The 24680-nt window shown below is 42.6% G+C and overlaps 1 protein-coding gene across 4 annotated transcripts in view; it reads left to right on the plus strand.

Annotated features, from left to right (window-relative positions):
* The first annotated feature begins 3248 nt into the window (after positions 1-3248).
* The window catches only part of LOC132834336 (cortexin domain-containing 1 protein), a 51084-nt gene continuing 29652 nt past the window's right edge, over positions 3249-24680 (plus strand). Inside the window, exons 1-3 of one of the 4 annotated variants that reach the window (XM_060853103.1) lie at positions 3249-3349; positions 3531-3744; positions 10102-10204. The gene's annotated coding sequence lies outside the window, so the exon portion shown is untranslated. Of the gene's footprint in view, positions 3446-3530; positions 3745-3847; positions 4107-10101; positions 10205-24680 lie in introns of those variants that run through there. The other 3 variants (XM_060853100.1, XM_060853102.1, XM_060853104.1) reach the window with 3 other exon arrangements.

Consider the following 24680-nt stretch of genomic DNA (forward strand, 5'->3'; position numbering starts at 1 on the left):
TGTTTTCATTACAGAGAAGAAGGTGGAGAGGCGAATTATTTGAGTCATATAAGATAATCAGAGAATTAGATAGGGTGGACAGTGAAGCCTTTTTCCTCAGATGGCGATGGCTAACACAAGGGGGACATAGTTTTAAATTGAGGGGCGATAGATATAGGACAGATGTCAGAGATAGTTTCTTTACTCAGAGAGTAGTAGGGGGCTGGAATGCACTGCCTGCAACAGTAGTAGACTCACTAATTTTAAGGGCATTTAAATGGTCATTGGATAGGCATATGGACGAGAATGGAATAGTGTAGGATAGATAGGCTTCAGATTGGTTTCACAAGTCGGTGCAACATTGAGGGCTGAAGGTCCTGTGCTGTGCTGGAATGCTCTATGTTCTATTTATAAAAATCACAAAGATCAGAGTCCCAGAACTGACCCTTGTGAAACACCACTGGTCACCAACCTCCAGGCTAAATATTTTCCATCTATCACCACCCTCTGTCTTCTATGGGCCAACCAATTCTGTATCCAGACAAAATGGTTTCCATGCATTCTCATGCCTCCTTACTTTCTAACTGAGTCTACCATGGGGAACCTTATAAAACATATACTCCACATCCACTGCTCTACCTCCATCAATGTGCTCCTCAAAGACTTCAATAAGGTTTGTGAAGCATGACCTGTCCCTCACAAAGCCATGCTGACTATCTCTAATCAAGCTATGTTTTTCCAAGTAATCATAAATCCTGTCTCTCAGAATCCTCTTCAATAATTTGGCCACCATTGACGTAAAACTGACTGGTCTGTAATTCCCAAAATTATCGCTAGTCCCTTTCTTAGACAACAGAATAACATTTGCCACCCTCCAGTCATCTGGTACTACTCCAGAGGACAATGAGGGTGCAAAGATCATTGCCAAAGGTGCAGCAATCTCTACCCTCATTTCCTGTAGTAACCTTGGGTATATCCTGTCTGGTCCAGGGGGTTTATTTATCTTTATGTTTTTCAAATTTTTCAGCACATCCTCATTCCTAACATCAATCTGGTCTACCATATCAGTCTGTTTCACACAGTCCTCAGAAATGTCAAGGCAGCTCTCAGTAGTGAATACTGAAGCAAAGTATTCAGTAAGGACCTCTCCTACATCCTCCAACTCTAGGCACAAGTTCCCCCCACTATCCCTAATTGACCCTACCCTCACTCTGGTCATCCTCTTGACCCTCACATAAGTTTAGAATGTCTTAGACTTTTCCTTTATCCTACCTGCTAAAGCTTTATCATGCCCCATTCTAGCTCTCCAAAGTCCATTCTTCAGTTCCTTCCTGGTTACCTTGTCACCCTCTAAAGCCCTGTGTGGTCCTTGCCTCCTCAATCTTAAGTAAACTTCCTTGCTCTTCTTGACAAGATGTTCCACATTCTTTGTCACCCAAAGTTCTTTCAACCTATCATTGCTTCCTTGCCTGTGTTATGGTCTGTGTTATGGAGATACAGGGCAGTGTGAGCTGTGTTATGGATACACAGGGCAGTGTGAACTGTGTTGTGGGGACACAGGGCAGTGTGATCTGTGTTGTGGGGACACAGGGCAGTGTGAACTGTGTTGTGGGGACACAAGGCAGTGTGAGCTGTGTTATGGAGGCACAGGGCAGTGTGTGCTGTGTTATGGAGGCACAGGGCAGTGTGAGCTGTGTTGTGGGGATGCAGGTCAGTGTGAACTGTGTTATGGGGACACAGGTCAGTGTGAACTGTGTTGTGGGGACACAGGGCAGTGTGAGCTGTGTTATGGAGATACAGGGCAGTGTGAGCTGTGTTATGGGGACACAGGGCAGTGTGAGCTGTGTTGTGGGGACGCAGGGCAGTGTGAGCTGTGTAATGGGAACACAGGGCAGTGTGAGTTGTGTAATGGGAACACAGGACAGTGTGAGCTGTGTTATGGGGACACAGGGCAGTGTGAGCTGTGTTGTGGGGACACTGGGCAGTGTGAGCTGTGTAATGGGAACACAGGGCAGTGTGAGTTGTGTAATGGGAAGACAGGACAGTGTGAGCTGTGTTGTGGGGACACAGGGCAGTGTGAGCTGTGTTATGGGGACACAGGGCAGTGTGAGCTGTGTTATGGGGACACAGGGCAGTGTGAGCTGTGTTGTGGGGACGCAGGGCAGTGTGAGCTGTGTTATGGAGATACAGGGCAGTGTGAGCTGTGTTATGGGGACACAGGGCAGTGTGAGCTGTGTTGTGGGGACGCAGGGCAGTGTGAGCTGTGTAATGGGAACACAGGGCAGTGTGAGTTGTGTAATGGGAACACAGGGCAGTGTGAGTTGTGTAATGGGAACACAGGACAGTGTGAGCTGTGTTATGGGGACACAGGGCAGTGTGAGCTGTGTTGTGGGGACACTGGGCAGTGTGAGCTGTGTAATGGGAACACAGGGCAGTGTGAGTTGTGTAATGGGAAGACAGGACAGTGTGAGCTGTGTTGTGGGGACACAGGGCAGTGTGAGCTGTGTTATGGGGACACAGGGCAGTGTGAGCTGTGTTGTGGGAACACAGGGCAGTGTGAGCTGTGTAACGGGAACACAGGGCAGTATGAGTTGTGTAATGGGAACACAGGACAGTGTGAACTGTGTTATGGGGACACAGGGCAGTGTGAGCTGTGTTGTGGGGACACAGGGCAGTGTGAGCTATGTTATGGGGACACAGGGCAGTGTGAGCTGTGTTGTGGGGACGCAGGGCAGTGTGAGCTGTGTTGTGGGGACACAGGGCAGTGTGAGCTGTGTAATGGGAACACAGGGCAGTGTGAGCTGTGTAACGGGAACACAGGGCAGTATGAGTTGTGTAATGGGAACACAGGACAGTGTGAACTGTGTTATGGGGACACAGGGCAGTGTGAGCTATGTTATGGGGACACAGGGCAGTGTGAGCTGTGTTGTGGGGACGCAGGGCAGTGTGAGCTGTGTTGTGGGGACACTGGGCAGTGTGAGCTGTGTTGTGGGGACACAGGGCAGTGTGAGCTGTGTTGTGGGGACGCAGGGCAGTGTGAGCTATGTTATGGGGACACAGGGCAGTGTGAGCTGTGTTGTGGGGACACTGGTCACAATTGCTGATAATCTGTATTAGCTCTATTCGGATAACGGGAGCGTCCATAACAACTGCAGGCTGCGCCCTCCTCCCGGCTTGGCGCTGGGAAACCCCACTTCAGGCCTGTCTCGGTCCTTGGTGAATGGACAGGGGGTGCGGGGTGGGGACATAGCAGAGGATTTGTGCGACCAATCGCTGGCGAAAGCAGCCGCTCAGTTGATCCCTGGCGCTTTCCGGACTGTCAGCAGTCAGTCAGGGCTCCAGGAAACCTCGGTGCTGATGTGTTCCCCAGGTACTGGTTCCTTCTGCCTTTAACCATTCAGAAACCGCACATCGCTGCAAGCTTTCAACACCAACCTCCTCTCTGACTCTGGACAGTTTACAGACGGTGAGCACCCTGCCTTGTTAACTCTCTGATCTCGATGCTTTTCAAACATCATTCCTTTCTGTGTTTTTTTTTTGGGTTTCTGCAGAAACAGCTGAAAAGGACCTTCTCTGAGCGGAGCCTCCTTCCCTTTGCTTGTTCCAGTGTTTCCCAGCGCCAGCAGCTATGGACAGCTCAGTGTGGGGCAGGAGCTGCAGCCGGCGGCAGCAGCAGTGAGCTAGCAGGTGCTGAATGAGTGAACGGCCTCGGCATGTGGGGCTGGGAGCGGCGGTCACTGCGGAGTGCACCGAGCAGCCAATGCAGTAAGTGGCAAGCTGGGTTTTAACTGACTGACTGAGAGCGGGTAGATCCACCAGGGGAGGAGTTACACCCTGTCACTGCTGTCCCCCTGCTGCCTGTGAATTGGAAATGAATGAGACAGTTTCTGTAAATAAAGACTGGTCTTTTCAGTTACAGATAAACTTTCCCCAGACGGGTCAGCCGCTTTTTGTAGATGTTTTCTTTAGTTAGTTGGGACAGGTTGTTTGGAGATGGAATCCGGGTTGTAGGAATGATGTACATTTAGGATGTGCATCATCAAAGTGTCCTGCTGTATTTGGAGCTACCGCAGTCATTAGTTTCTGGGAAGAAACACTGACTCGTCCTCCAGTTTGAAAGTTGTGTGGTAAGTCTGGATTTTCAGCTCTGAATCCGCCACTCTCTGCTTCAAGTTAAATAAATTTTTGTAAGAACTGGTGGTGGATCTTGTTTGGAATTTCGCCATGTGTCCGTGTGTCTTGAGTGTGTGTGTGTGTCTGTTTCTGAATGTGTATATGTGAATCTGAACGTGTCTCTCTGTGTATATCTATCTGTGTGTATGTCTGTGTATCTGTGTCGCTGTATATATGTAATATATATCTGTATATCTGACTGTGTATGTTTCTTGTATGTGTATATATCTGTGTGAGTGCCTGTATGTGTGTATGTGGTTCTATGTGAGTGTCTCTGTGTGTGCACATCTGTCTATGTGTCTCTGTCTGGTATATCTCTGTGTCTGTGTGTGTAAATATGTCTGTGTGTGTATGTCTTTCTGAGTGTTTGTGTGTATATCTGTCTGTGTATATCTCTCTGTGTCTGTGTGTATGTATCGGTATATGTCTCTCTGTGTATCTGTGTGCATCTGTCTATGTCTGTGTATATCTGTGTATGTGGGTATATATCTGTCAGTGTATGTTTCTCTATGTGTAGATGTATCTGTGTATGTCTGTGTGTGTGCCTGTATGTGTGTGTGGTTCTATGTGTGTGTGTGTATCTGTCTGTCTGTCTGTCTGTGTGTCTGTGTGAAGTGCCTGCTCCTCAGTCTGCTGGATCCTAAAAATGAAACAGACCAAGCCGATATGCATCATTTAGCAAACAATTGGAAAGGAGTTCGGGTTCTAAGTTTGGACCTTCTGCAAGCTGAAAAGTCTCAGCGTCTTGGAGGATTGATTTTTGTTAGAAAATCCTGTTGCTGTCCCAGACCAGGGTGAGGGTTTGTGTGAAACATAGAGATATGAATGGATGTGAATCCTATTCCCCCAAATCGCTGATCCCCTCAGGACACCCTCGGCACACAAACTCAGCATGGTCTCAACATCGATTTCAATTTTGTCGAGGGTGAGAGGGCCACTGGCCCATAAACAGTTAATGGGGACATATTTAAGTGGCCGCTTGGTGGATGTTGTAGTTTATAAAATGCACCTCGGGGGGCGGGGAATAAACGAAGCGCTAACCATAGGTTTTAGACTTTGTTCTCCTTTGTGTTAACACACAGCTCATCAGAGACCTTCACACATATGACAAACAGTATGTTTCTTTCAGTTTAATCAATATCAAAAGTGCATTCATTTCTGATTGGAAAATGGAAATTGAGGGATTATTTAAAGTAAAAGGGGTGTTTTACACTGGGAAGTCCCTAGCCCAAGGTACTGGTCCTGTTTGAACCTCCTAAAAGCTGCTTCTTGCTTCCTGAAAGTGTCGTGGCAGCCTCAGTCTGTCTCCGAGTTAAATGGGCGATGGTGGGCTTTTCCTGCCTGAAACCATACTCCCTCTGCCAGCCGAGTGGGATTGTTGCCAGGGAGGTGGGAATTGAAGGTCTTTCCTGAAGGCTGGATATATTGTCAGTGCCTGAGGTCTGTCACAATGTTTCAAGATGGTGGCTCACCATCATCACCATTTAGTTGGATAAAAGTTCTGTTTTGGTTCTTCTCATAGAATTGCAGGAAAATACAGCATACAAGTAGGCCATTTGGTCCCTTGAGTCTTTTTTGACTCCTTATCCATCTGTTGATCCATCTATCTACATTGGAAACTCAATGAATGGACACGGAGTGAGAAGCAGGATCATTGATCTGTGGAATTATCTTCAACAGTCAGCAGTGATGGTTCAGCATTGGATTTATTCAAAACGGACTTTTTGATGGACAAAGGGTTGTGGGAACAGGCAAGTCAGACATGGTTGTGCTGGTTTGCAGAGCAGGCTTCTGGGGTCAAAAGACCCTGCTCCTATGTCCTGGATTCAGTTGCCCTTCCATTTTCAGGACTATCAGACTAGTGGATTAAAGCTGTTCCATCAGCCAAGATAGATCTAATAAAAAGTGTGCTTAAAGGTTTAAAACTTCAATAGAACATTGTCAAAAGACGATTAGTTTCTCAATGATCTGTTGCAGCACTCTGGTTGTGACATTGAAAGAATGTGACAGATTATGCAGAAATAGATGGGCTCATTTGGGCTGTAAACCTGGTAAGTATAAAATAACATTCTCTGATGTATATTGATTAGCCCTACTGCAACTATCAGACTACCTGAGCAGCTGCACCTACCTGAGCACACCATTGCTGTTCAATCCCCAATCTCACTGACATCTCCATTCTTACATCCTTCACTGTTCAAGTACAGCTTCTCATGTACCTGACACACAAAATGCTAAATGGTCTGTTCTCTCTCCAAGTTAGATATTAGTTTTACTTTTAAATTTTAAAAACACAAGTTTTCAACTTGAGTGCTGTTTGATACAAAGTGCTGGGAATGTCAGTAAAGGTGGGGCTGGGGGTGAGGTAGTTTGGACTTCAGCTGATTATGTCTTCCTGCAATCTGCTGCTATCCTGCTATCCTCTGTTGTCAAATTTTGTAGCATTTGTAAGCTTCAAAACTCGTACATTCTGAAATGCAAATCCATGTTATCAATCACACAAAAAGCAACGCTCCCTGGGTAACTCTGTTGCAGGCTCCCATTCATCCAAAGAAACGTTTATTCAGCCTCCTAACTAAGACATTTTTATATGTAGTTATTACTGTTCCTTTTGTCCCATATGCTTAAATGATTCTGATATATGACAATCTACTAAACATATTTTCCTCCTGCCACATCCACAGTTCTACCTTTGTTAACATTGAATCATGGAATCTCTACAGTGTGGAAATAGGCAGTTCAGCCCATCAACTCTCTGAAGAGCATCCCACTCTGGCATAGACTCCACCATCCTATCCCCATAGCCACACATTTCCCATGGCTAATCCACCTAATTTGCACATCCCTAGACACCACAGAGCAATTTAGCAATCCACCTAAGCTGCACGTCTTTGGAATGTGGAAGGAACTCAGAGCATCTGGAGGAAACCCAGACAGACACAGGGAGAATGTGCAAACCCCACACTGACAGTCATCCAAGGAAACAAACCCAAGTCTCTGACACTGTTAAGGCAGTAATGCTAACCACTGAGCCACCACACCACCTGTTAAATAGACTGTGTTCTTTCAAGAAAGTCCAGCACTAACTCAGCCATTTACACCTACTCAATGTCTCTTAAATGCTGTAACTTCTTGCATGATATTTCTTTTATTGTAATATAATTTAATCATCTCCTGCTTTACATTTAAAATCTTTAAAAGCCATTCTGTTTCACTTTCTTCTGTTCCTGTTTAAATGCTGTTCTTCTCTCATCTTCTCCTGTCCTGAGGAAAGATCCATGGCTAAAACCTCAGCTTTTTTTTGTCCTCTTTAAATGTTGAATGATCTGCTGAGTGTTTGTGTAAGTATCTGTTTTGTGATAGCCTTACTGTAATAATTTGTCGATGTCATGGCCAAGAACACTGGCTGAAACTGAAGGATATTTAGGGATTGTCAGCTTGAGTTGATGAATGTAGTTTTGTAGCCAATGTTTCAACACTGAGAACAAAATATAAATTAAGATAAATTTCCCATACTAGCCGTTGTTCAACTGTTGGAAATTTGGGAGCAATTAGTTTGCATTGATTGTGAAGCATTGAATGTACATTTGTATTGGAAAGGAGCTACATTTATATAGTGCTATCCACATTCTACAGATGTTCCTTTGTACTTTATAATTATACTGCAAAGTCAGTGTTGTAATTGTAGATGATACAGCAGCTACATGTGCACAAGAAGATCTCACCAGTAGCAGGTTAAATACATGACTGATTAACCAGTTTTAGATATTGGTTCAGCCACTTTTGGAATATTGTGTGCAATTCTGGTCCTCCTCCTATTGGAAGGATGTTATAAAACTTTAAAGGGTTCAGAAAAGATGTACAAGCATGTTGCCAGGGTTTAAGGGTTTGAGCTATAGGGAGAGGTTGAATACGCTTGGATTGTTTTCCCTGGAGCATCAGAGGCTGAGGGGGGACCTTTCAGAGGTTTATGAAATCATGAGGAGCAACAATAGGGTAAATAGACAAGGTCTTTTCCCTGAGGGGAGCAAAAGTTGCCCGTAGGTCCCTTTTTAATTTTTTTCCTCTCACTCCAAACCTATGCCCTCTATTTCTGGAGGGCATAAGTTTGGAGTGAAAGGGTTAAAAATTTAAAAGGGTCCTAAGGGGCAACATTTTCACACAGAGGGTGGTGCATATATGGAATGTCAGATGTTTGTGCGTTCAAGTCCCATCCTAGAGCCTTCACTATATAATCCAAATTATTATGCAGTGCAGCACTAAGAAAGTGCTGCATACCTACAGGTGCTATCTTTCTGATGATGAAATGGCCTATCTGCATGTTCAGTTTGATATAAAAAGACATGCAGCTATCCCTCAACCAACATCACTTGAGTCATCGAGATGGACAGCACGGAAACAGACCCTTTGGTCCCACTCGTCCATGCCGACCAGATATCCTAACCTAATCTATGCCCATATCCCTCTAACTCCTTCCTATTCATATACCCATCCAGATGCCTTTTAAATGTTGCAACTGTACCAGCCTCCACCACTTCCTCTGGCAGCTCATTCCATGCACGCATCACCCGCTGCGTGAAAAAGTTGCCCCTTAGGTCCCTTTTAGATCTTTTTCCTCTCACCCTAAACCTATGCCCTCTAGTTCTGAACTCCCCCATCTTCTGAAGATGGCAAACCATTTGAGATTTTCGAAGAGAAAGTGAGGACTGCAGATGCTGGAGATTAGAGCTGAAAATGTGTTGTTGGAAAAGTGCAGCAGGTCAGGCAGCATCCAAGGAGCAGGAGAATCGACATTTTAGGCATGAGCCCTTATTCAGGAAAAGATTCCTGAAGAAGGGTTCATGCCCGAAACGTCGATTCTCCTGCTCCTTGGATGCTGACTGACCTGCTGCACTTTTCCAGCAACACATTTTCAGCATTTGAGAATTTCAAAATGTATTGAAGTGCACTTGGCTGTTGATAAATGTAATTTTTTGACTGAGGAGTGAAATCAATATTTATTGCAATAGTTCTGATCTAAGAACATTTCTAATAAAAACATTCAGGGTGACGGGCTATTGCTAATGTGTACTACTGGCTGAGAGAAACTCTGAGAGTTAACAGATTATTCCCTGCAACGTCTGGTCAACACAATGCCTGCAGTTCATTTGGGAAGATTTTCAAAGTTCCAGCTGAGGCTACAACCCAATAAGGGCCTGAAAAACAAGTAGGTGCAATCTCAGTGTTGGAGATAAGCAGCTATTATTCATGCACTGAAGCAAATCTGTGAACAGGCAAATTGTCACAATTTCAATTAATGCTTAGACAGGTTGAGGGCAGAGCCAGTGTAACATTCCAGAAAGTACGATGCTGCCACTGTTCAAGAAGCTCTAACTCAGCATAGTGTTTGACAGCCTATAAAGGACATGTCCTGTAATGAAGGAGACATCACAACCTTCAAATCTAATTTAACTCCATTCACTGAGCACAGTTCCTTCAAAACGCCTTCCCATCCAGGAATTTCATTTCACTTTGTTCCAACAGAGGGTATAGGGAGAAATTGTTCCATCTGGTAAAAGGATTGGCAGCCTCTGGCACAGAATTTACGTCATTGGTAAAATAAACCAAGAAAGGAAATAAGATTTGGTTTTGCACAGTGAATTATTATGATCTGGAATGTGCAGATTAAAAAGGTTAATTTATAACTTTTAAAAAGAAATTGAATGTGTCCACGAAAATGAAAAATTCTCAGGCTGGTGGAAATGAGTAGAGGGGCTGAGCTTCAGTAGCTCATTCAAAGAATTAGAAGAGGCGTAATGGTCAAGTGGTCTCCTTCTATTCGGTGAGACTCAACAAATCCATGATTAAGTGATTTTGTTTTTGTTTCACAGTTTATTTGCTTGTGTTTTGCCTTTCCTGAAAATACTGACTCTGTTATCTGGCTGTACATTCCTCTGCAACCTTACCCAGGTGTTGATACGTCATATAAACAACACGTTGAACAAAGGGAGCCAATTTACACAATCCTGGCCTAAACCTCAGACTCGTATCTGTTGGTAGTTAATGAGCAAGCGTAAGTACACACTGACTTTCTTTTCCTCCAGTCAGTCAGGGCGAGTATACATATGTTACTGCCCTCAGTGAGATCAGCTCAATCAGGAGTTGGACCTGGGCCTTTGTTCTCTAAATTGGCTCATAAAGCCATTTTGGGAGACTGTAAAAGTTTTGAAAAACTACCATTACTTTATTCATTTCTTATCTTTCTTGTGGATTCCTCTGTTCCTTTCTTTCAATGCACATTACTACATTACAACTGTGACTACTCTTCGTGAGTACTTCATTGGCTATAAAGTATTTTGGCATGTCAGGGAGTCATATAAAGGTGTTATATAACGGCAAGATTTTCTCTCATCCTCAATGCTGTACAGATCTAAAATTTCTGTAGCTAAGGCCTAAAAGTTTGTTCTACAGCTATGAGTGCATTGTCAGGACAAGTCCAACTCAGTGAAAGCTCCACACAGACTATTGCCGAAGAGTGGAATCGATCTCTGGTGCCTGTAAGGCAATAGTGCTAACTACTGAGCCAGTAGAAACAGATCAGAAATGGTATCTTATCAGTGAACCCATCTGCCAAATCCGAATGACCAGGAGTATAAACTTCATTATTTGAGATTATATATGGATGAAATAAATTAATGGGTTAGGAGATGAAGGGTTCTGGTAAAATTCCAGGGAGACTGCTCTCTGATGCAGCCCACTGCTGGGAAAGTTTCCCTGTGGCTGGAATGATAGTGGCTCAGCTATACATTGCATAGAGGTAGGCAGCCATTTTGAGAACTGAAAGGCCCAAATAAGGGCCATGTTTCTCTTCTGCAGCCATTTTGCTGCTACCACCAGCCCCACTGCATCAGTGGGCTATTTGATGCAAGGATGATGCTTCCCTGCTGCTTCCCAGAATCGGGGCTGTGGTGGCGGTAGAGACCATCAGAGTCAAATGTACTGTAGCCCAAGGAGGCCCATGTAGCCACAGTTCCACCATTTCTCTTCAATTCCCACACTCTTCCTGATTAGCTGCACTTGCTGGTATTGTGGGAAGGTCCTGCGAGCCACCACCCTCCCTCTCCCCAATGAGCCGCTGTGCCAGCCTCCCAAAATACTCCCGAATATCAGAATTTTCCAATCTTCACTTCTTGGAAGATCCTTCTCAATGTTTCTTGAGCATTTCAATATTATTTTCTAGGCATTTTTTTTGTACCTATAGCTAGCGTTTTACAGTGTGGACCTCTGGTCACCTCGGATTCCTCATACCTAAGATGAACAATGAGAAGAATTGCATAAAGTTTAAGCAAATATCCAATTGAAATGGCCAATGAAGCAGCTTTGCACAAAATATGAAGCAAGTCCAACAAAAACAATTCCCGCCTCAGGTGACTGACTGTGTGGAGTTCGCACATTCTCCCCGTGTCTGCGTGGGTTTCCTCCGGGTGCTCCGGTTTCCTCCCACAGTCCAAAAATGTGCAGGTCAGGTGAATTGGCCATGCTAAATTGCCCATAATATTAGGTGAAAGGGTAAGTGTTGGGGAATGGGTCTGGGTGGGTTACGCTTCGGCGGGTCAATGTGGATTTGTTGGGCCGAAGGGCCCGTTTCCACACTGTAAGTAATCTAATCTAAAAAAAAACAGAAATGTGGAGAAATGTAAATTTGGATATATTTGCAAGTCACCTTGAAGTATTTTGTGCCAAAGTCCATGTAATAAAGAAACTCATGCAAGGGTCGGAGAGATGATGTAATTTATAAAACAGTAAGAGTTAGGCTTAGGCTGTTGATCTTGTCTCTATTGAATGGGCAAATAGTGCAGCATACCTCTGATTGTAACTCGTACAGAATATTGATAGAAATGTAACTTCCATTGCAAATGTAGTCCTCAGGGTGTGCTGCATAGCAGGAGGCACAGTCATTTGCATGGCTGAATCTGGAATCACTTTGCTGTTTGTGGGATCTTTCAGTGCGCATGCTGACTGTTGTGTTTCCCTCTGTTACAGCAGTGACTACACGTCAAAGATGCTTCACTTGACTGTGAAGTGATTTGAAATGCTCCAAAATCATGAGAGTCTCTTCGCTTAGATTGTCAATAATATGGAACATCAATCAAATTCAAATTATACAGGGAGCTATTTAATGGAAGCTTAAATTTGAAAAAATTATTTCAACATTTCGGGTTATGAAATATAATGAAGGTTCCTGAATTTCTTGGCCAGAGATTCTCATTTCTATTTCCTGTGAGTCAGAGGGAGAGACATAGTGAATCAGGTTATTTCTGATTCTAATTTAATTTCTTTTAACAAATAAAGCAAATCGAACTTTGAAAGGTAACAATGTGCCTTTGAGGAAGCAAGAAAAAACTTGAATTGAAAATACTGGGGCTCTGGTCTTTCATCCCCTTGCTATTGGGAATTGTGAATGGGGGATTGACCGCAGGATTCACGATGAAGTAATAGGGGAGTAGATGGGAGTGGATTGGAAAAGAGTTTAGCAGGTAGTTGGTAGGGGCATCTGAGCAGTGGTAATAGTTACGAAGGTACAGAGGAATGATTAGTTAGAAAGTTTGAAAAAATAAAGGTGTCAAGTCAAGAAAGAGTGATTGGGAAGGGCATAAGACGTAAGGCCATAGTTTTAGTGAAATCTCTATTAAAACTGCAGCCATTAGGGATCTCCCCTATTTGCCACATTTTGCCTCACTTCAGGCCTGAATAAACAAAAGGAAAATTTTTTCTTATAATTCTTCGCATGTATGTTTAATTATTAATTGATTAATTCTTCTGCAATAAATGTAAATAAGATAAAGGTTCTGAAAAGGTTAATGTTGGAGACTGCATTAAGCGAAATCTCAGTCTGATGATGCCATATCTAATATTGGTGGTAATAATGCAAAATTGGTGGTAATAATGCAAAATTGCTTAGAATAATGCAGAGTGAAGACCTACATCCTAGGTCTACAAAGTTAAAAATCACACAATACCAGATTATAGTCCAACAGGTTTAATTGGAAGCACACTAGCTTTCGGAGCGACGTTCTGTTTTGGGACCATTGCTTTTTGTTATCTTTATAAATGATCTAGAGGAAGGACTTGAAAGCTGGGTAAGCAAGTTTGCGGATGACACAAAAGTCGGTGGAGTTGTGGATAGTGAGGAAGGAAGTGGTAGGTTACAGCGGGATATAGATAAGTTGCAGAGCTGGGCGGAAATGTGGCAAATGGAATTCAATGTAGCTAAGTGCGAAGTCGTTCACTTTGGTAGGAATAACAAGATGATGGATTACTGGGCTAATGGTAGGCTACTTGGTAGTGTGGATGAGCAGAGGGATCTTGGTGTCCATGTACACAGATCTCTGAAAGTTGCCACCCAGGTAAATAGTGCTGTGAGGAAGGCATATGGTGTACTGGGCTTTATTGGCAGAGGAATTGAGTTCCGGAGTCCTGAGGTCATGTTGCAGTTGTATAAGACTCTGGTGAGGCCTCATCTGGAGTATTGTGTGCAGTTTTGGTCGCCATACTATAGGAAGGATGTGGAAGCTTTAGAACGAGTGCATAGGAGGTTTACCAGGATGTTGCCTGGAATGGTAGGAAAATCTTATGAGGAAAGGCTGAGGCACTTGGGGCTGTTCTCATTGGAGAAGAGAAGGTTTAGGGGAGATCTGATAGAAGTGTATAAGATGATTAGGGGTTTAGATAGGGTAGATACTAAGAACCTTTTACCGCTAATGGAGTCAGGTGTTACTAGGGGACATAGCTTTAAATTAAGGGGTGGTAGGTATAGGACAGATGTTAGGGGTAGATTCTTCACACAGCGGGTTGTGAGTTCATGGAATGCCCTGCCCGTATCAGTGGTGAACTCTCCTTCTTTATGGTCATTTAAGCGGGCATTGGATAGGCATTTGGAAGTTATTGGGCTAGTATAGGTTAGGTAGGATTCGGTCGGCGCAACATCGAGGGCCGAAGGGCCTGTACTGCGCTGTATCCTTCTATGTTCTATGTTCTATGTTCCTTCATCAGGCGATAATCCTAGGTCTTGTGATAGTCTCAGTAACAATATCAATCTGAGCTATACAACTTGATTGCTTATGTGCAAAATGAACTGCATTATGCTGAATACAAAATCCTCTTCTCATTAAGACTCATTTAGTGACAGCAAACTACCCCAACCATAATCTGCCAGTGGTTGACACTTGAGGATCAGACTTCGATTCATTTGTATCATACAACAAGGCAACAACAGTGAAAATTCCACTCAACTCAAGAGCACTGAGTTCCAGTGGACCCAGGAGCAGTACTGGACATTTACAACTTAAAATACTTTATGCCTTTCAGAACTACTTGCAGTTGGTAGATGCTGGGTGTTACTAAACAGTGAAAAAGCCTACAGAGCACCTCGTGAAAAGATCAGCAAGGAGGAGAAACAGCACTTAATATTAAAAGCCCTTTACTTCAGAGCTGGTAAGGAGCTCTGAGGTAAATAAAAGCTAAAACCTAGTCCCACCTGACCATTACAGATTTCATCGGGAAGTTGGTGCAGTAGGAGCGGTACCATGTAGAGGTTTCAGCTGGGAAATGACCTGGTTTCGGAGCTCTGTGAGTCAAGTTAAAAATTCCCTGGTCAGCAAGGCAATGCTTTAGGTTAATAGCATATAATAGTCTGAATGCATATAAGTTAAAAAGGAGTACTTATAGCTCTCAACAAGCATTACACCATTGTCTGGAGAGACTATGAGACATGGCTACTGGAGGCAAATTGTTTAACTCAAGGTGGCAACACAAATAATGTTCAGAGCTTAAAAATGTGTTGCTAGAAAAGCGCAGCAGGTCAGGCAGCATCAAAGGAACAGGAGAATCGACGTTTCGGGCATAAGCCCTTCTTCAGGAAAGAAGGTTTATGCCCGAAACGTCGATTCTCCTGTTCCTTTGATGCTGCCTGACCTGCTGCGCTTTTCTAGCAACACATTTTTAAGCTCTGATCTCCAGCATCTGCAGTCCTCACTTTTTCCTAAATAATGTTCATAGCCAAAATAAAGGTGACAAACAGGTAATTTAGAAGCAGAAGTAGAATGAGTCTAATAGAAAAATGCTAATAAGAATATGTTTGAGGCTACAAGAAGAGTGGAAGATCCATGACTTAAACTTGTGTTCCAATGAGAAGAAATTATTAAAGCCAAATAACCAGCTTCTATGTGGGAAAATTGTGGAAAGGAATATGTAGTGTTTATTAGACTATGAAAGGCAGGAGATAGTGTATTTTATCCATGTGGGTAACCTCCATCTTGGCTATGCATGATGGGAGAAGTACAAAATTATGTCACAGAATGAAATTGCCTTTAAAACTAAGAACATTAAACAATTTTACTGAAATGAAGGAAGAATCTTTTTGGGAAAGAAAGTAGTGCTGCATTTAGATATTTTAGAATTAAAAGTCTTCAGAGTAAGAAAAATGGCAGGAGAAATAATACTGCCTATCAGATATAGTTTCCAAGAAGGGCCAAATAAAACAAAAGATTGGACATCTTGTAGAAAACAGATGTTAAGGTACGCAATTACTTCCAAGCCGCACACTAAATTATGAGCTGAACAAATAAATACAATGTTATATCTTGCCAAGGCATAAAAGAAGGCTTAGATATTGTGACAATTGTATACTTGCAGAGTTTTGTAAACAGAAGAATTTTAAAAAGAAACATTGCTGTTTGAACTACTGATGCAGCTCCATCAGATTTATTGTAGTCTAAAGACAATTTGACTTTGAAGAAAGCTATAGAAGAATCACAGCCATATCCTAGCTTAGTAAATAATTCGGCTAGACTTATAATTCAGAACCCCAGGCCCTAATGTACTGGGGAACGTGGGTTCAACTCCCACCATGGAAAAATATGGGATTTGAACTCAATAAATATCTGGGAATTAAAAAGGCTGCTAATGGTAACCAGGTAACCACTGTTGACTGTCAAATAACGGCTGGTTCATTAATGTCCTTTAGGGAAGAAAATCAGCTAACCGTACCTGCTCAGTCCTTCATGTGACTCCCGATACACGCCAACATGGTTGACTCTGAACAGCCTTGAAATGACCCAGAAAGCCACTCACATCCAGTGCAACTAGGAAAAGGCAAAATATGCTGGTCTGACCAACAATATCCACATAGATGAGTTGATGTTTCCAATTTTGTCTTTCTTTCTAACTGCAAGGAATGTAACTGAACAGCATTTATAACAAAGGTGGAAGGAGTGGGATGCAGGTGGAGTCAGGACAGTGAAGGAGATTATCCAATACCTGCCTTCTCTGTAGAAGGACAACTTTCTTATCATGGCAGTTACAGGGTAGCTTCCTGTTGAGTGTTTGATATATTTGCTATTATTCTCCTGCTGTACTCTGGACCCAATGAGCCTGCTCCACCTCAGGACCTGGCTGCACACACCTCCAGGAACCATCAGTAACCCCTCCCCACCCCTACTGGACCTGATATCTCAGTCTGACTCCAACTAATTCTAAACAATGTATAATTTAACTGGCTCTCTCACGATATTGCCCACTTGGCACCATATCCATTTGGTACCTTCCCCTTCCAGCACCCTCACACTTATGTACTTGCTAATGCATAGTAGCTTTCAAAGTGGCTGTCAGTAATGCTGGCTCTTTAACTTTCAGAACTCGGCAACTGACTGCTGTGAAAAAGGGGCATGGTTTGCCTTCCTCTGCCTGTTCTACATTGTGAATGATCTGTCAGAATGGAAGTACAGCTTCTTACTTCTGAAGGAGCCCTGATCCCAGGATCTCCTGTCCGAAAAATGCAGTTCTTTAGTTGTGGAAACATGAAGCATAGTGACAGGCTGCATGAGAATGTCACTGCTCAGAACATTAAGAGTTGCAAATTCAATATTTCTACCAGAAAATATAAGTATAACTGGGTCAAGTAACACTATCATATCAACTTTCAGCCCACAGAATACAATCTTCAAGTTTCAATGAAGACACTAACAATTTGAGTTTGTAGTGATATTTTCCAGGAGACCTGTACCATCAGATTGGTGTATGTGCATCATGCAGCGTGACCATAAATGCCCCAGGAAACAATAGTCGATGAGGTCATGGTCTGATAAATCTCCCCAATCTTCATTCCACTAATTGGCACAATCAATATTTTGATCTTTTAAACACTTAAACCCAATGAGATAAGGAGCCTAAAAAGGTAGTTTGGGAGTTTATTCATGACAACATCAAATCTTTGCATAAAATACTTCAGTTAAAAGAAGGAATGGTCTGGAGTTTATTTTTATTTATTTTTAGGGAGTTAGGAAATGAGTTATTTACTACAAAATTCCCCACTCTCTAACTTGCTTTTATTGCCACAGTATTTATATTAGTTGTTCATTTCAGTTTCTGGTCAACGGTAAACCTAGAATTTCGATAGGGGAGGATTCAGCGTGAAATTGCCATTAAATGTCAAATAGGTGGCTAGATTCTATCTAATTGGAGATGGTTATTGCCTGGCACTTGTGCAGCGTGAATGTTAACAATCACCTAGCAGCCCAAGCCTTGCTGTGTAATGACACAGACTGCTTTAGTATCCAAGAAGTCTTGTAAGGAACTTAACACTGTAATCATTAGCAAACATCTGATCTTTTGTTTCATGATAAAGCAGCTGAAGATAGTTGAGCCTGTGTTTGAGGAACTCCTGTTGAGTTGTCCTAGGACTGAAATGATTGACCGCTAGCAATCATAACATCTTTCTTTGAATTGGGTATGACTCCAACCAGCAGAGAGCTGCCCCCCTGGTTCTTACTGACTCCAGTTTTGCGAAGGCTTCTTGATACTACTTTTGGTCAAATGTAGCCTTAATATCAAGAACAGTCACTCTCACCTCACTTCAGGAATTCAGCTCTTCTGTCCATGTTAGGACCAAGTCTACAATGAGATCAGGAGCTGGACTTGGCAGAACTCACACTGAATGTCAATAAGCAGATTTTACTGAGCAAATTCAACTTGATGGCATGGCTGGAGGCACTTTCCATCTCTCTGCTGATGATTGAGAGAGTGGTCTGATAGGGCAGTAATTAACCAGGTTGGAATTGTCTTGCTTTTTATAAATTGAACAAGTCTGGCAACATTCCACATTGTCGGATAGATTGCAGTGTTGTAGCTGAGGCAGCTTGGCCAGTTCAGAGATACAAACCTTCAGCTATAGAATCAAGACATGCTGTCAGGACTCATAATCTTTAATGTATTCAGTATCTTCAGCCATTTCCTGATATCACATGGTACATCAAATTGGTTAAAGTCTGAAACAAACTGAGAAAATGCTGGAGAAACACAGAGGTCTAGCAACATCTGTGGAGAGAGAAACAGAGATAATGTTTTCAGTCTGAAAAAACTCTTAACCAGAACTCAGAAATTCTTCGGAACTACAGTTCTAAGAAAAGTCAAATTGGATTTGAAACATTGACTCTGTTTCTCTTTCCAGTAATGCTGTCGCTGAGTTTTTCCAGCACTTTCTTTATTCTTTTTTCAGATCTCCAATATCTTCATTATTTTGATTTGGTTAAAGTCAAACATGCTGTAGATCTCAGGAAAAGGCTGAAACAGATATTCCACTTGATATTTCTGGCTGAGGACAATTGCAGATGCATTCGGCTTATCTTTGGCATTGGATGTGCTGAGCTTTCTCATCATTGAGAAAGGGGGTATGTGTGGAACTCCCTTCTCTAGTTAGTTATTCCTCCCTGCTGCTATCAGACTTTTGAATGAACATCTCAAATGTTAATGTTGATCTCGCTCTTTCTCCCTCTCTCTCTCTGTTCCTTCTCTGCAGCTGGAAAGCTGTATTCCACATTCTGTTCTGCGACCATGATGCACTTTGTATGGTACGATCTGCCTGCAGAACATGCAAAACAACATTTTCACTTGTTCTCAGTACATGTGATCACAATGAATAAAATCAGATTGAATAATTGTTCACCACCATTGTGGATGGACTGCACAGCTTTGATCTGATCCATCAATTGTGAGATCCTTATTGCTGTTGATGCTGCTTCTCTGCTAAGTATTCAGATGTTGAAGCTTCACCAAGTTGGCATGGCACTGTTATTAGATTAGATTACTTACAGTGTGGAAACAGGCCCTTCGGCCCAACAAGTCCACACCGACCCGCCGAAGTGCAACCCACCCATACCCCTACATTTACCCCTTACCTAACACTACGGGCAATTTAGCATGGCCAATTCACCTGACCCGCACATCTTTGGACTGTGGGAGGAAACCGGAGCACCTGGAGGAAACCCACGCAGACACGGGGAGAATGTGCAAACTCCACACAGTCAGTCGCCTGAGGTGGGAATTGAACCCAGGTCTCTGGCGCTGTGAGGCAGCAGTGCTAACCACTGTGCCACCGTGCCGTGTTATATACAGAGGGCAGTAGTTGGAAATAATATGCTTGCCTACACTTTTCATTAAACTAGGACTCGTCCCCTACCTTGATGATAATGATAGAGTGACAGTTATGTAGTTATGGACAATTGTGCTGCTTCTGCTGACCCTCAGCATCCCTCAGAAGCCCAGTTTAAATCTGGTAGCTATCTTCTGATTCTATCCCATTTTGTGTTCGTGTCAAATAACACAGTGGAAGGTGTGCTCAGCCTAAAAATGGTATTTGGTTTCCACAAAAACTTCACTCCCATCAATATTGTCATGGACAGGCATACTGGTGACAGATGAGGACTGGGTCAAGTGAGTTTTATCCCCCTTGCTACCTCTCACCACCTGCTACATGTTCCAGTTTTGCAGATAATGAATTTTAAGTCTCCGTTAGCTCTGTGATATTGACCTGGTCTTGGTGCTTGACAATGAAATCACACAGTGAGAGCACATTCTGTGCTTTGAGTGCCTATTCCAATGTGCAATGTGGAGAAGTACTGATTCATCAGCTGCACGAGCCTGGTATGTAGTGATGAGCAGGGGTTCTCCTCTATTTTGACCGTATGCCACGAGATATCATGGTGTTCACAGTCAATATTGAGGACTCCCAGGGTAATTCCCTCCTGTCTCTACATCACTCTCAATCACTGCAGATACTTTGAGCTACTATTTCGAGGTGAAAGGACCTTTTCAATAATGGTGAATTATATGTTGTTGCAATGCCACTTTATCTGAAAGCCCAGAAAGCAAGCAACTGGAATTAATATAAAGGATTTTTAAAAAATTGAATTTTAAAATATTTTTCTTACTTTTCCTTTGTCTCCTTTCTGAATCCAATTGTTCTTTTCTCTCTCCCTTAGTTCTGTTTCTGTACTTGCTAATTGACCTTTCCCCCTCGGTTATATAAATGTGAGGTGCTGCACTATGGGAGATCAAATGCTAAGGAAAAGTGAATGGTTAATGACAGGATCCTGAACAGCATTGATGTGCAGATGCATCTTGGGGTTCGATTCCTTGGCTCCCTGATACAGTGGTAAAGAAAGTGTTTGGCATGCTAACCTTTATTGGTCAGGTTATTGAGTACAAAAGTCAGGATGCCACGTTGCAATTTTAAAAGACGTTGGTTTGGCCACACTTAGAGGATTGCATTCAGTTCTGGTTGCCATATTACAGGAAGAATGTGAAGGCTTTGGAGAGGGTGCAGAAGACATTTACCAGGAAGCTGAATGGATTAGAAGATATGAGCTATAAGGGGAGAGTAGAAAAATTTGGGTTGTTTTCTCTGGAGAGGTGGAGGCTGAGGGGAGACTTGACAGAAGTCTATAAAATTAAAAGATGCATAGAACCGTTTTTGCAGAGTTGAAATCTCTAAAACTAGGGGGCATGCATGTAAGGTGGTGGTGGTGGGGAATTCAAAGGACATGTGAGGAGCAAGTTTTTTACACAGAGAGTGATAGGAGTTTGGAACGTGTAGCCAGGGTTGGTGGTGAAGTCAGATACAACTGGGGATGGTGGGGGGCGGGGTTGGTGGGGAGGTGGTTAAAGGGACTTTTAGATAAGCACATGAATATGCAAGGAATGGACAGATATGGACCAAAAGCAGGCAGAACGGATTAGTTTAATTTGGCATTTTGTTTGGCACAACACTATGGGCTGTGCTGTACAATTCTATGTTCTATCTTCTATCCTCTATTTATTTCTCGATGCTGAATCTCATTAAACAGTTGGATGATTAGTCCCACCATACCCAGATTTAGGATGTCTCATTGTCCATTCCAAATCATTATTTATAAGTGTTTCCAGAAGTTTAGTAGAGAAAAAAATTATTCACAGTGAAGTATGCAGGAAAATACCAAATAGGTACATTATAGAATGGACCGCTGTATCAAATTCTGACGCAATTTTTCTGAAGTAGTGCCTGGCCTTGACACCTAAGTCCAAGTGATAGGACGTCTCTCTGATAATTGGTTCGGTCTTTCCAATTCTCCAGTGCAGTGTATTTTAATTAGAAACACAGGAAAATGTGAAATCAATTTTGAAAGATGGAATCCGAAAAAATTTGGGTGTACTTCGCAGGTCTTTCTGTTACAGGAAAATCTGGGACACTATCCTAACTGTAAACTTAACTTAAACTTCAGAACTATGACCTTAGATCTGCAACAGATTGGGGAAAGTAAGATTACAGGTCATTGCAGTTTAAATGATTTTCCGCTTAATTTAGCATGTTCAAAAAATAAATTAGCTTTTATTTTACCAAATCATCATCAAAATATTAACTTGAGGTCTGTGCATATTCATGACGCGGTGACACAGAGCTTCAGAAGCATTTTATCTGATCATGGCTAATATGTGTCAAATATAATTTTCCATTAAAATGCTAATGAGGTTGCTGTGACTACAGTCTCTAAGAGACCATAATAGCATTCCAGTGATTACTGCAGCTGTAAACTAACAGCCAGGGATGTCACAGACTTAAAGAAGAACAGAATTCAGGAGAGAGTGCTGAATGGTTTTATAAAATCATAGAATTTTGCAGTGCAAAAGGAGGCCATTGTGTCTGTAGCGAGTCCTGAAAGAGCTACCTATCTAGTCCCACTCTCCAGCCTTATCACTGCAGCCCTTTAAATTCTTCTCTTTCAAATATACATCCAGCTCTCTTTTAAAACCACCTATGGAATCTGCCTCCACCACTCTCATAGGCTGTGGATTCCAAATCCTAATAACTCTCTGCGTAAAGAAGTTTCTCCTCATCTCATCTTGATGACAATCTGGAAATCATGACCCCTAGTTACTGATATACCAGCAAGTAGAAACGGAACAGCCTTCTTTATCCTTCCAAAATTGTTCATAATTTTGAACATCCTTAACAAGGTCATCTCTAATCTTCTCTGCTCCAAGGGGAACATGCCCAATCTCTTTAATCTTTCCTTGTATTTAAAATCCTTCATTCCTGGTATCATTCTAGTAAATCTCCTTTGAACTCTCTCCAGGGCTTTAACTTCTTTTCTTAAATAAGACTGAACACAATACTTCAAATGTAGTCTGACCAATGATTTGGAAAGGTGTAGCATCACTTCCTTGTTTTTGTACAAAGTCAGAAGTCACACGGCACCAGTTATAGTCCAACAGGTTTATTTGAAATCACAAGCTTTCAGAGCGCTGCTCCTTCTTTGGCTGGACTTCACCTGACAAAGGAGCAGCACTCCAAAAGTGTGAGATTTCAAATATACATGTTAGACTATAACCTGATGTCATGTGACTTCTGACTTTAAACAAAGGGATCACATTTGCAATCCTCCAGTCCCCTGGTCTAAGCCTGGTCAGAGAGGCCTGGAAATTTTCTGTCAATAGCTCCACAGTTGGCTCCCTTAATTCTCCCAGCAATCTCGGACGCATCCCATATGGGCCTGGCAACTTCTTTGTTTGATCAGCTTGAAGTTTTAATAAACTGTTGATATAAACAAAGTTGTTTAGGTGAATTGGCCATGCTAAATTGCCCGTAGTGTTAGGTAAAGGGGTAAATGTAGGTTAATGGGTGGGTTGCGCTTCGGTGGGTCGGTGTGGACTTGTTGGGCCGAAAGGCCTGTTTCCACACTGTATGTAATCTAATCTAACCTTGTCAGGAATGATTTCATGGAGTCTTAATTCACTGTTCAGAACAGCACTGCAGAAATCCAACAAGAGGAACATTGTAGCAAACATTTGTAAATCCCTCTCTGCATTGCTCATTAAGACAGTACCTTCAAAACCTACAACCAGTACCTTTTAGAAGGACAAGAGCAGCATGTACATGGGAACACCGCAATCTGCAAGTTCCACAGCAAGCCACTCATCATCCTGACTTGGAAATATATTGCTGATGCTTCAGTGTTGCCCGGAATTCCCTACCTAAAGGCATTGTGGGTTTACATGTGAAAAAGTTACAGCAGCAGTGAAAGGAAGCTGCTCAACACCATCTTCTCAAGGGCAACCAGCAATGGGCAGTAAACAGTAGCCCAGCCAGTGATGCCCATGTCCCATTAATAAATTAAAAACTATTGTATCTTCTATTTCATGTGGAGCATCTTCCCAAAAAGAGATGATCTAATTTTAGTTAGATTGCTAGCCTGGTGTCAAGGTGTAATGTGTTTGACCTAATTCTGGAGGTAATTTGAGACTCGCCCTCAGCTTGAAAGATGCTTCTCAAACTGCTTGACTCTTACATAGCGTGGGGCACAACCCATGAATCAGCTTTAATATGTTAGCATTTTATAATTTCACACAAGCTTTTTCAAATACATTCAGAAAATAAGTAGTGTACTACACATCTTTAAACAATAAGCTGTTTTGAAGTATGGGTGTAAACTTCTCCGGATTGGAAGAGTTTAATATGAAGGTAGGGCCGATCAGGGATAGCAGCAGGAACTTGTGCGTGGAGTCTGAGCAGATAGGGGAAGCCCTAAATGAGTTTTTTGCTTCAGTTTTCACCAAAGAAAAGGAACTTGTTGTAAACGAAAACTTAGAGGAGCTGGGATACAGTCTTGACCAGATCAAGATTGATGAAGTTGATGTGCTAGAAATTTTGGAAAACATTAAGATTGATAAGTCCCCAGGGCCAGACCAGATTTATCCAAGGAAGCAAGAAAGGAGGTTGCTAAGCTGCTGGAGAGGATATTTGCCTCCTCACTCTCCACGGGAGTTGTATTGGAGAATTGGTATGAGGCGAATGTTGTTCCTCTTTTCACGAAGCGTAATAGGGAAATCCCTGGCAATTACAGACCAGTCAATCTTACGACTGTGGTCAGCAAAGTTTTGGAAAGAATTCTGAGGGATAGGATTTATGACTATTTGGCAAAGCATAGTGTGATTAAAGGCAGTCAGCATGGCTTTGTGAGGGGCAGATCGTGCCTCACAAATCTTACTGAGTTCTTTGAGGAGGTGTCAGGCCAGGTCAACAACAGTCGAGTGGTGTATATGGATTTCAGCAAAGCATTTGATAGGGTTCCCAATGGTAGGCTCATTCATAAAGTCAGGAAGTATGGAATACAGGGAGATTTGGCTATCTGGATTCAGAATTGGCTGGCTGATAGAAGGCAGAGAGTGGTTGTAGATGG

Source organism: Hemiscyllium ocellatum, chromosome 39 (genome assembly GCF_020745735.1).
Source record: "Hemiscyllium ocellatum isolate sHemOce1 chromosome 39, sHemOce1.pat.X.cur, whole genome shotgun sequence".
NCBI lineage: Eukaryota > Metazoa > Chordata > Chondrichthyes > Orectolobiformes > Hemiscylliidae > Hemiscyllium > Hemiscyllium ocellatum.